The sequence below is a fragment of the Ischnura elegans genome, chromosome 6 (genome assembly GCF_921293095.1).
Source record: "Ischnura elegans chromosome 6, ioIscEleg1.1, whole genome shotgun sequence".
In the NCBI taxonomy this organism is placed as follows: domain Eukaryota; kingdom Metazoa; phylum Arthropoda; class Insecta; order Odonata; family Coenagrionidae; genus Ischnura; species Ischnura elegans.
The window spans coordinates 53226229-53238935 of NC_060251.1; positions in this window are offsets into that span (position 1 = coordinate 53226229).

Genomic DNA, 12707 nt, shown 5'->3' on the forward strand with positions numbered 1-12707 from the left:
CGAAGTGGTACATTTTAAGTTAGCCGGCGAGGACGTTACCCGGGGCCGGCAAAAATTGATTTCCTGTGGCAAAAATCGAGGCGCCCGAGTGACACCTGGGTATCTTGATCATTTTACAATGCCGAATACGTATTGCAGTTAGATATTTGCGTGGATTTTCATTGGGACAGATTTCATAGACCTCCGACATTAATTGAAAAGAAGAGAAACTTAAACGCTATCTAGCGTTTCGAATAGAATCGAATAATCCACGCATAAATTCTAAGAATATATTTCGAGATTTTTTTTACCTCTCAAGTGAGCATTTGGAGAGTTTTTCGAAGGTATAATAAACATGTTTCTGTACACAATGCATTTTTTTAAGAACCGTCATTTTTCGATTTTTGTTGAAAATTCGAGCTTTTCATTTCAATTAAAAATCGATTTAACGAAAAATCAACCAATTTTGACCGAAAAATTTCCATCACTAATTGGGATTTTGTTAGTAACTAACGATAGACGATTACGGACATCTAAGACCTGGATAGGAGCAACCTACCCACGCGGGAATCGAAACCTTCGGTTTAGCAGGCGAGGAGTTTCCACCGAGCCCAGCAAGATGAGAGATGGAGAGAAATGAGATATCAAGGGATACGTGGGAGGGTGCCGAAGGGAAGAAACCCTGAGATAGGGGTACGAGAGGGTACCTAGTATTAAGGGTTTTGCGGTTCCCGGGCTATGAGCGCCCGCCCCGTTACCCCTTCCCCATCCACCGAAAATCTCTTTTGGCCCGATCCCTCACAGGAGAGAGAGAGAGAGAGAGAGGGAGATAAGGCCCAGAGAAGTGGGGAGGGGACCACGCCCCCCCAAAATCATTTATTTACTTTGGGAAATTCCTTTGCCGCCCACATTAGTCTCCCAGCGACGCCTTCAATATTTGATGAGCCGCTCTTGCTTCCAGTGCGTCGCCTACGAGAGGTGGTTGTTGGAAAGGGAGAACATGAGTTGCGGAGCCATTTTGAGCGGGGGTGCAGGGTTTTCGGGGGGACCCTGGGTAGAGGGGGCTTCAAGAGGGCTCTGAGCGGAAGGCTAAGTAGGATGGCGAAGTGGGTGGTGAATACCTACTCCGTGTATTATCCAGTTGGCTAAGCTAAAGGAATCATTGTGAGCGTTCTTGGATCATTATTATTAAGATATTTTGATGATTCAAGAAAGAGGAAGTCATCAATGTAATAAAAAAAGACCTTGGGAGTGAATATGGAGAAAAAGTTCGCATGCTACGATTCGCCGATGACATATCTGCTACAGCAGAGTCAGAGGAGGAATTGAAATAGATTCTGGTTAATGAGGTTAAGGTAACGAGTGGATATCAGCTGAAAAAAAGCACAAAGAAAATCAAGATAATAGTATGCTGCAGAAGAGAAGAATTCACGACTAAAATTAAAATAGGGAAACAGAAACTGATAGAGGTAGATGGATTCTGTTATTTGGGAAGTAGAATAACTAGCAATGGAAAGAATAACTAGCAAAGCAAGAAAAAAGTCAATAACAAAACAGCTCAGGCAAAGAGAGTACTCCATTAAAAGACATTCACTTACAGGGGAAAATTTAGACCTAGAAGTTAGAAAACAATTTATCAGAACTTATATTTGGAGTATGATTCGCCAATTGAGGCATGGATAATGATAGCAGCGGGGAAATCAAGGGTAGAGGTATTATAAATGTAGTGTTGCAGAAGAATGATCAGGATCAAATGGATCGACCGAGTAAGTAGGAATGGAAGTCCTGAGAAGAGTAGGAGAGATGAAAAGCGTCATGGAAACCTTCAAAAGAAGACGGAACAACTTTATTAGCCATATCTTGAGACATGATGGCCTGATGAAGACAATCGTTGAGGAACAAGTAGATGGCAAGAACGGAAAAGGAAGACCTCGAACAAAATATATGGAACAGTTAAAGAAGGATGTGAAAGAGAAGAAATACGTACGTGTGAAAAGATTAGCTGATAGGAGAACTGAGTGGAGAGCTGCGTCAAACCAATCCTAGGATTATCGATCAGTGGTGATGATTATACCTTGGTTATGATATGTTTTTATGGACTGTTTTGAGAGTTAATTTAGCCAACCCAGATTGAACTTCTCTCTAGTTTCACAATAAGACTTACTCCCTTTCATTCTATTAACATATCATATTTTCCATTCCCATTCCTTGCTAACTTATCCTTCTTTCATCTATTCCCTCCCCCATCACTACTTCTATATCCAAAATTCCAAACCATCTGTCTCCTCCGTGTCCCTCATTAATGGATGTATGTGATTGTCAAGCAAGTTAATTGTAAGAGAGGACTATCTAGTCCTAAATTCGCTTGTTAAATAAAGACGACATTATTATTATTATTAATGTTTCCTCTCTTCGCCCACCATGTGTAACACTTTGTCATTTATCTTCCCTTTCCCCCACTCCACTTGCTTCTCACTCGCTTTTCGAATATCTCCAGTCTTTTCTAGCTCATTGGCCACTGATAAATAATATGATAACTCAAATAATCGGTAAAAAGTTTTAAAAAATAACTGCTAACAAGCCAACGGAGTATCTTCACGAAGTCAGCCAGTACTCACGACGTGCGAAAAATCTGTGTGGGAAAATTAATTTTCTAAGGCCAGGATTCAAACTCGGGTCTGCTTTATTCGTGCAAAATTTTTATTGAAAACCACATGAAATAAGAAGGCATCTCCTTACAATTTCGTTTTGTTGATTTTAGAGGACCGGATGATAATTACTGCTTTGCTTTGCAACACATATCACCTTACCCTCTAATGCTAACGAAATTCCACCATGGAAGAGGATTTCCTGATAGTTAAAATGGTAGATCACCTGACGTCCTATGAATAATTTTCGTATATTGTCCCACAGAAATCACAGGATATTATATCAAGAGAAAGATATATATAATAATAAGCGAATTGTTGTAAAAACGAGCTAATTACTTTTTAATAAGTTCACCATCTGCAGTACCCTTTCATATACCTTTTTGGACAGTCGTAACTTCCTCCACGGCTGTGAGCACAGCTTCCGAAAAGGAAGATCATGCGAAACATAGCTCGCGCTCTTTCTTCACGACGTTCTCAAATCTGGTGAATCGAAAAGACAAGTTGACGCATTATTTCTAACTTTTAAGAAGGCTTTTGACTGTACTTCACAATAAACTTATATGAAATTACGGTCATGCCGATTAAACTCAACGATTGTAAAATGGTTACGCGACTTTCTGAAAGATCGTAAACAAAGAGTAGTTCTTGACGTAATCAGCTCTGATGTAGTTAAAGTGACATCAGGTGTTCCAAGAGGAAGCGTCATCGGCCCCCTTTTGTACATTATATATATTTGTGACCTCTGCTCTCGAATTAGCACTTAAAGACGTTTACTTGCTGCCGACGCTGTCATCTACCGTGAAATTAGTGATCACTCTGACTGTGAAATTCTATCATCGGATGTAAACAACGTTCATCTGTGGAGCCAAGAGTGGGGACTCGAACTTATTCTTAGCAAATGCACGGCGGTACATTTTTTGCAGAATTTGTCCAACAATAACCATGTTTATACTGTGAATAGTATAAAAATAAAGACAACAGACGAAGCAAAGTACCTGGGAGTTATGATAACCTCGAACCTCTCGTGGGGAACACAGATAAGGAATATTTTCGGCACAGCCCTGAAGAAATTAGGATTCGTCAAGCGTATTGTGGGAAGATTTTCGGATGAGAAAGTAAAAGAAAGGTGCTATTTCACAATCATCCGACCGCACCTTGAATATGCAGCGAGCGTATGGGATGCGGTGCAGAAAGACTTAATCCGCGAACTTAATAAAATACAAAGGAAGGCTGCGCGGTTCGTCAATAACTGCTATGAGCGAACAGATAGCGTTACCCAGACGTTAAGCGAATTAGGCTGGGAGCCGCTGGAGCCTCGGAGGCTGTGCGAGAGGCTTAGATTGCTTGAATAATTGGGAATAGATATCTTTAAGCGCGACACGGAGACCATAATATTAGAGACCCACTATATTTCCAGGTCCGAAAGAAGCGATAAATTGAGAGAGTCATTTAGACGATCGGATAGATATGGGAATTAGTTTTTCCCCCGAACCATATAGGGCTTTAATAAACGCTAATCGTAATTTCGTTAAAGTATTTCCTTTTTAATTGTAATCGGCTGGTGTCCTAACACCCCCTGCCACACGTATTTTTAGGCGAATTGCAGGGTAACCGATGTGGATACCTTAAGCTCGTTTTACACGAGGATCGCAATTGCAAAATCTCATGTTCGGTGCGAACGTGCTTTTCAAAATGCATCATGTAAAGCCGTGGACTGTATGAGCACATGCGCAAATTCATTGACGCAAAGTGACATAATAGCCCCTGCCCTAATGTTTAAAATTGCTCGCCCGACTGAGGAAAGATGCAGCAGGAAAATTTGCAATATCATGCTCCGTGTTAAAAAGGCTTTAAATCATTCTCTACTTTTTCCCCGTCCCATCTCATTCATGATCTTAAATTTCTTAGGATCGTGCTGTGATACCACACGACAGAAACTAGATTTATTAGAAAGAAAGGAGGGTTACTAATCGGTGAAATTAATATTTATTATTATAGTGAACAAACAAAAAAACATCAATTAATGATTTGCTTGGATGCTCACCTCAAGCATTCCTCTTCTCGATATTCGTAGTATTATGAGTAAAAAATGCGCTTTTTCCCCCAGCATTGAATAATTTTGCAATACTGCGGAATCTCCATTATCTTTAATAGTGTTCATCCATTCATTTCGTTTCAGGTTACCAAATTAGGATTAAGAGGAGCCCTTTTTTGTCAAACTATTTCCGATAGAATACCTGAGTCTTTTTCGCAGAATCAACTTTTCAATGTGCCTCTTGGTTAAGTTGAGAGAAGCCAGGAAAGAGTGACGGCATGGAACTCTTAAATTCCTGTTTTATGGCCTAATTTTGTACAATTTATAATAGGAAAGTAGTTATCTTAGGCCTAACTCCGTTTATTTTGTGAATGAAAACCAAATACTTGGTAATTTGTTTACTTCGCCAAGCAAAATGCAACGGTAAAAAACGCAAAAAATATATGCAAAACAGACATAGTAATATATATTCCCATACATAGTGCCATCATGGAAAACCTCGGAAAAGAAATAAAATTTGCTTCTCGCTTTAAGCGCTGTAATTTATATTACAGTTCGACCATTCTTTTCACCGGCTTTAGTAGTAAAAAAAAGCTTAAGATGCATCGCTTTTTGCCACTTAAAGTTACTAAAGATTTTTCTTCATTATTTATGCACACATCCGTATTACTCACGGTATAATTTACAACGTTTTGTTGATTCTTTGTCAAGCATTTCCAAATTGTACCCAGAGGCATACGGATGGATATATAAATAATTGGCCAATTAAAGTTCTCTTTTCGGTGGACCAATTCCGCTGAATTAACGGCGGGAAAACTTGGAAAAAACAAACTATCTTTTTATATTTTTTAAGTTACGGGGATGGTGGCAACTTATTCAGATTAATCTCCATAAAGAGGAAGATAAAGAGAGGTTTGCACCTTCACCAGTTACCCCTCTCCCCCACTGCTCGGTGCACTGGATAACTAATCCGAAAAGTTTCCCATGTTTTCCGCGTTTAAACCCTTAAGGAGTCCTCGTAAATAGGGCGACCCCTGCTTTCGCCTTTTAAAAGGAGGAGGAGGAGGTGGAATTCTAGAGCGTCTTGCCCTGTAAGTCGTCTCCCGGCTGCTATGCTCCTAAGTCTTCTCTCCTCAGCCTCTTGAGGGCGGTTACCCAGGGAAGCGAGGTTCTTAAGAGCGGATCTAATTGCGGTCGTTAATAAGGGGGTCGCGCGGGGCGGGGGGAAGGCGGTCTTAACTCCAGGGGGCGTGTGCGGGGGGAAGCGGAAAGACAAGGGGAGGGGTTGGAGGGAGGGAGCAAAGTAGACCCTTAAGTTGTAGGTTGCATCGGTTGTGGGGTAAGGAGTCTCTGCTTGGAGGGTAGGGAAGATGGAGAAGTTATTCGGGCGAGGGGAAAATAGAGACCTCTAAGGCCAATGGGGGAGGTGTAAGGAGTTCTCTCAAGGATACTTTAAAGGGTTTTAAGAGAGAAAGACTCGGAGAAGTTGGGTGAGGAGGAAGGGCGGGGAGGGGGAGAGAGGAACCAAGAAAAGGGTCTGGGGGGGAAAGAGTTGTGGCGATTCTCTCTCCGAGGGGTGGGGTGTCAAAGTGGTAAGTGGCTGGGGGTGAGGTTGTGGGGGAGGGAGGCAGTGTGGAGGTTGGAACTGTGGAGCAAATGCAAACGACCTCGGAGGAAAAGGATTTATTCTTCGAATTAGCATCGAGGGGTGCTGCTCCAGGATTGTGTGCATCGCACTATGCAGAGGTGTAACCACCTATAGGATTGGTAGGGTGAATGCATGTTACGAGTGGAGCCAGGAATTTCGCGCAAAAGGATTTTCAGGCGTGAAATAATGGTAAATTAAGGTGATCAAGCATAAAAATGGAAATATTATACCAAACGAGTGCTGTTAAAATTCTTAAATCGTATTACAATTGGTCAGAATGCCAACTCTCTGATCTTGATCCTTCCAAGTGAAAACGTAACTTCGTTGACTTCCACTGATAAATGTTTTTGGTAAAAAATGTTTCGAGTCATCGGTGTCACCATTAAGCACTTGGTGAGACATTGGTACTGAAGTGGAGACATAGAAGCGGCGGTTGGCACCTAATAATGGCACCAATGTATGGAAGTATGTGGGGGAGGCCCGGTAAAGAAGAATAATATGTTTTTCCACAAATCGCTAATAGTTAGCGTCACGATACGCGTAGGCCAGAGCAGCTGATCCACCAGACGACGACATAATAGTTAAAACAAAACAATACAGGTTGCGCGTTTGTCGTTAAACAAGAACGTGAGCTGTGTAAGAAAAATTGCTGCGGTTTTCGCATAGGTTTGTACGTATGTTTTTTTATGTAGTAGGTGCGTTTGTCCGCAATCCGTGTTTTAATTTTACTTAAAAACTAAATCAGTAATAAAATATGCTCCTGATTCATTCATTCTCCTCTAATCACATACTAATAATATTGCCATATTTATAATAGAACAAGAGAAATTACGATAGGACTAACCATGATATTTAGTTCTTATGCTGTACAGTTTAGTATGTGATAATCAAAAGATTAACATTTATATTGCGAACTGTGGGAGGTATTAGGTATTTGTCATATGCGCGATTCAGATATATGACGATATATTTATGATATGAGTATGAAACATTATAGTAAGTCATCATAATTAAAAAATAACTTAGTTTAAATCAAACCATTCCATTACTTAGGTACAACTCGAGTTTCAACCGCTTTGTGCCAATGTAAATTCCTGCGTGTAAAGTAAATCAAAATGATAAAAAATAACACAGTTTTAATCCTCACTCTTAATTTTATTACTCGCGACTCAAGTTGCAACCTCTATGTTCCACCATAAGGCTATCGATCATTGCACTGTGTCAATTTGCGTGACTAGGTACTGGCCCGGTGTTGGATTCAAAGTTGGGCGACCATTACCTAGGGACCTCTATCATAGTACCGGCTGCAAAGACTAAGTTTTGGCATCGCTGCGTGAAAGGTTAGACCTTACAATAGGGTGGTTTCCTATTATTTTTTTATTGCCTAAATCGAAAGATTATTACGCCTGGAGTACGTATTTCGCGCTTTTAGATTTTTAAATGACGATATCTATTTTTCGCGATTAAATGAAAAGTGAAAATTTTCAAGCGCGCAAAAACCCGACGCGTAAGTAGGAAAGTCCGTGCGACGCATTTCTGGTTCCCCCTCTCTCCTTGTGAAGTGACCTTGATCGAGGCTCTGAGCGCTGATAGGACGCAGGATGCTAGCGGATAGCTGAGTACCTTGCTGAATGGTAGCGCTTGGCTTAAAAAAGGTTTATTAATACCTTATCAAACGAAGAAAACTTTCCGACCTTAGCCAGTTTTAATAGGTGATTATTAAGACATGTTTCCCTGAGCTCTGTGCCTCATGCATGCATTGGTAACCTCAGACGATGTATAATTCCTATCCTCTCGTGTAGAAACTAGGTCCCTGTGACGTCACGAGGAGTGGAATCGCATGGGCGCCAATCTGGCCTTTTTCAAATGAGGATAAAATTTGACCCTTGCCATTCGTCTAAACCGGTATTTCTAAAACCAAATAATTTGTGTATTATGAATACACTAATGGTGGGTAACGAATCGCAATCAATGCCTATCGTTTTCTTTGATGAAGGAAACTACCCTATTAGACAGTGTCAGGGGGAGCTGATGAAAACATACTTGGGGAAGCAATCACTTTTGTTTATTGCAGCATCATTTGAGTTATTGCAGGGGCTTCAAATGAAAATAGTGAATAGGGTGCGGTGTGTGGGATGAAGATCATGAAAGAAGGCATGAAACGCGGAATACGAGGTTGTACGGGTGGACTCAAATGAGGTCACTGACGTTAGAAGCAAGCCTTCGCTACGGGGTTCGCCCCTCTTCATCTACCTCCGCCTTCCAACTAATTTCCGTGCAAGAAACTCGCTAAACTCTGTTGCGTAATGTGGAGAGTTTTCTCAACGACAAAGGTGGGAGGGTGTAAGGGGGTATTTATTTTTTTTAGAACCATTGTGTATGAATGCAGCTCTCGTAGTAGTTTTAGAAGCGTCCACTTAGGTACGTGCAACCCAAAAAGACTAGCCCCAAAATAATTGGACTGTTTTCTTTCAGCGTCTTAGGATGTATAGAACTGAATTAGTGCCAAGTCGGTGTGAAGTTAGGATTACCTTAGGTACTTGAAATATATATCGTCAGTTGGATGGCGTTACTCTTCGTTACTTTAGTTGCGTTACTTATTGATAATTGTCATACCTTATAAAAATTAGAATACAGGGTGTTTCAGGAGGAATCTGAAAAAAATTCAGGAGGTGGTAGGGGTAATTATTCTTTGATGTTAATTAAACGGGAGCTTTTACCGAGTATCCGATACGATTGCGCATTTAGAGACTAAAAGTTTCAGAAAACTAAAATTACAAATTTTCGCCCAATTTTAATTACATAATGTCCTTAAATGGGAGTCCCTGCGGGAACGATAGGATCCCATTCCCTCGACGCCTCACCCCCGAGGAAATACAAGAGAAAACTATGAACGACCCGTAGACGTGGTGGGCGGATGACTGAGATTAGAAAAACGAGGTACAAAAACTCCAAGGGGATGCAACGTAGTGTATGTGTAAACGTATTTCAACAAAATTTATTTCTTGATAAACATAAACATCAATTTGTTCCACTCTTTTGCAAACAAATATCATAAATTAATTAATAAATAAGAGACAAATTAATATTTAAACTTAATTTCACGAGAGTTTTGAGCGAGTATCAGCAATGCGATTGCGCAATACCACACATTCTGAGACTAATTGATTCAGACAATTATTATCACACATTTTCGTCCAACCTTAATTATTTTCCGTCCTTAAAAATCTAGAGTATAAAATAAAATGCCGAACAGGCGGAATAATCGAAGATGACTATTTTCAGGGTAACTGCAAGGTGCATCCAACAAAATGTTTGCGTTGCCATAGCGGAGTAACTAAGGAGTTGCGACCCCATGTTTATGGACATAAAATAAACATTGTCTCCCCTACCAACTCCTAAGTATTGCAGATTTCTCCCAAAACACCCTATATGAACCGATTGATTTAAACTATCGATGAAAAGCTTCATTTATATTTCCCGGTCATATGCAAAAATATCGCAGCGAATCGAGAAACTTTCTAGAAAATAAGCTATGAAATTAATATCTAAGGTTGAATCTCAATCTAACGGTAAAATATTTGAAAAAGTTATTCAATATTAGATTTATGAATAAAAAGATACAGAATGAAAAGCACGAATGCAAGTTTCGCACTTTTCACAAGCTTCGTGGAAATGTAGATACATTAAGGGCAAAAACTAAAAACACGCGTTCACCTTAATATCCATGACTACAACCATTTAAGATGTGAACATGTGTCCACGAGGGGCCTGCATGAATTTGAATAGGATCCTTTGCGATCCATTTTTTTCAATTCAAATAGTTTGGTCCAAATTAATTTTTAGAAAAAAAGGAATAATTGACAGGATTCATTGGTGCCTGTTTAATGTTTTATTTTGTTGTTTAAAGTAAACTTCCTCTGACTGCAATATTATGCTATGGGTTCAATTACATAGTTTATTATTTAAAAATGATCTATCTGTGACATCTTCCGAAACATTACCATTGTGTAATTCTCTCATATAACCTTGTAATGTTGAGATCAAATTTAACGTTGGACCTGATGCTTGTACCAGGCCTGTCGAGCGAACCTCGGCGTTTGACCGCACAGGGTTAATCTTGCTGGTGGTGGTTTTCGGGAATTGCTGCGTAGGTGCCATTTTCACTCTCAACGTTTCACTCCTTCTACTGGGAGCGTTATCAAGAGAATGGGAGGGTAACCGTTCTCGTCCCGAGCTACGCCTCCAGCCCTGGGCATAGAATAATGTTTAACGCCACACGTATATCGGCGAAGACGGAAGAATATCATCCGCGTCTTATACGTGAATCCGTCGAGATAGCGAAAAGGCCAAACAACTTTAATAGGGAGGATGGATATAACCTCAGCCGCATATGGAGAGGGTTCCTGGCCCAATATAATGACCAACGGCTATCGCCTAAAATTCAAAATCGGGTCAACAATGGGTAACGAAACATATATAAGCTCGGGACGAGAACGGTTTCCATTAGTGATGGGCAAAGTCGATCATTTTGGTGATTCAATCATTTTGACTCGAGTCACAAATGATTCAATCAATTGATTCAATCATTATGATCGAAAAGACTCAAATGAGTCAAGATCGAAAAGACTCAAAGGAATCATGATTGAAAAGACTCAAAGGAATCATGATTGAAAAGACTCAAAGGAATCATGATCGAAAAGACTCAAAAGGAATCAAGATCGAAAAGACTCAATCAATGGATGTAATAAATCACTTTGAATAATCGAATAAATACTGCCTCATCTGCGAAGAGCATTGGTAACGCTGATTGCTATCCATATTATCATTTCATATACTATTTTGATTGTGAATTCCTAGATGAGTAAATTAGATTGCAAAAATGAAGGAAGTAGTGTCAAGAAAATATTTGGGAAGGCAAAACGGCCACAGTTTCTAAACACTAATAGAAGAATTTCTAACTATATATCTCAAAATATAACACAAAATACACCACACACATGAATCTGATCTGCAGGATAATTTTATGAACGGCACAATAAAATGTTAACAGCTTTAACTTCTACTTCTTAACGTTCTCCTACAAGAGTCATCTTAATATTTTCCTTTTACGTGTATTGGTGTTATTAATATTAATAACTGTTGAAAAACATATAAGAAAAAGATTACACAAGTATTCAGTTCTTTATAACATAGTATTTAATTTTCTCACAACTATTTCTGCCCTGTCGAAAAGAGATCAAGCATCGATCGTTCCAAATTTTGAAATAAACCGGAAACCGGGATGAATGATATGAAACCGGAAGTCGGAGTGATTGATGATTGATGATCGACTTGTTCTAACGAAATGATCCATGAGTCATTTGATTCACCTAGTGATTCAATCTTTTTGATCGAATCGTTCATGATCGACCCATCACTAGTTTCCATCCCATTCTCTTGATAACGCTCCCAGTAGAAGGAGTGAAACGTTGAGTGTGAACATGGCACCTACGCAGCAATTCCCGAAAACCACCACCAACATTGATAAAAAAAGCTGTGAAAATCTTCATACGAAACTTAGGGTTAATCTTATTCGATTGCTGATATTAATCTTTCTCGTTTCAGCTATATCATTTATATACATCCTCTTTACAATTCCTGATATTTGAACGCTGGAGAGCACTTTCTGTGACAGAATAAGGTGTGGTTTGAAATAGTATGCGGTGTGCACTTAGAGATCACAAGGACATTCCGATGCTTTGAATGATCCCTATACACTCTACGTTAGCAAAACACGAAAGTGTAGCATACTGTTTTCTTGGAGCTACTCAGGACCAATATTTGTGCTCGTGGTGATATCTTTATTTTTTGGAGTCAGAAACTGCATGGAAGTATGCTGACGAGAAAGTGTTTGAAGTATATTTTTCCTCAAGAGCAACGCTGAAATGAGCACTAATTCTATTTCATTCGTAATACAATTTTCCAAAGAATATAGATACTGAAGATTAAAAGTTGACCCAGCGACAACGTCACGAAAATGGATATTGTGATAGCCTCCACCGATGCTTGCTGCTGAGGTAGTGGGCTCCCTCGAGTGCATCGAAAACATTGTATTAATCAGTGCTGCTAGTCTTAAGTGGTCTTCCGACGAATCATCGCGTCGAGGAGAAGAAGCCGCTTAAGAGTTAGCGATTACAACTCATTAAGTTACGATACATTCCACACTCTTAAGCATAACTTTGTACGTCAGGACGAATTTTCGTTTGAGCGGGTTTCAAAACTATTATTTTCTTTCCAAAAATCCTTTCCAATATTATTTATTAATCACATTATCAAATTAATACTTCTTCAATTATTCACTTATTTATTTCCCATTTCCCCGTCAACCGCACCTCACGAATGTACGACGGGG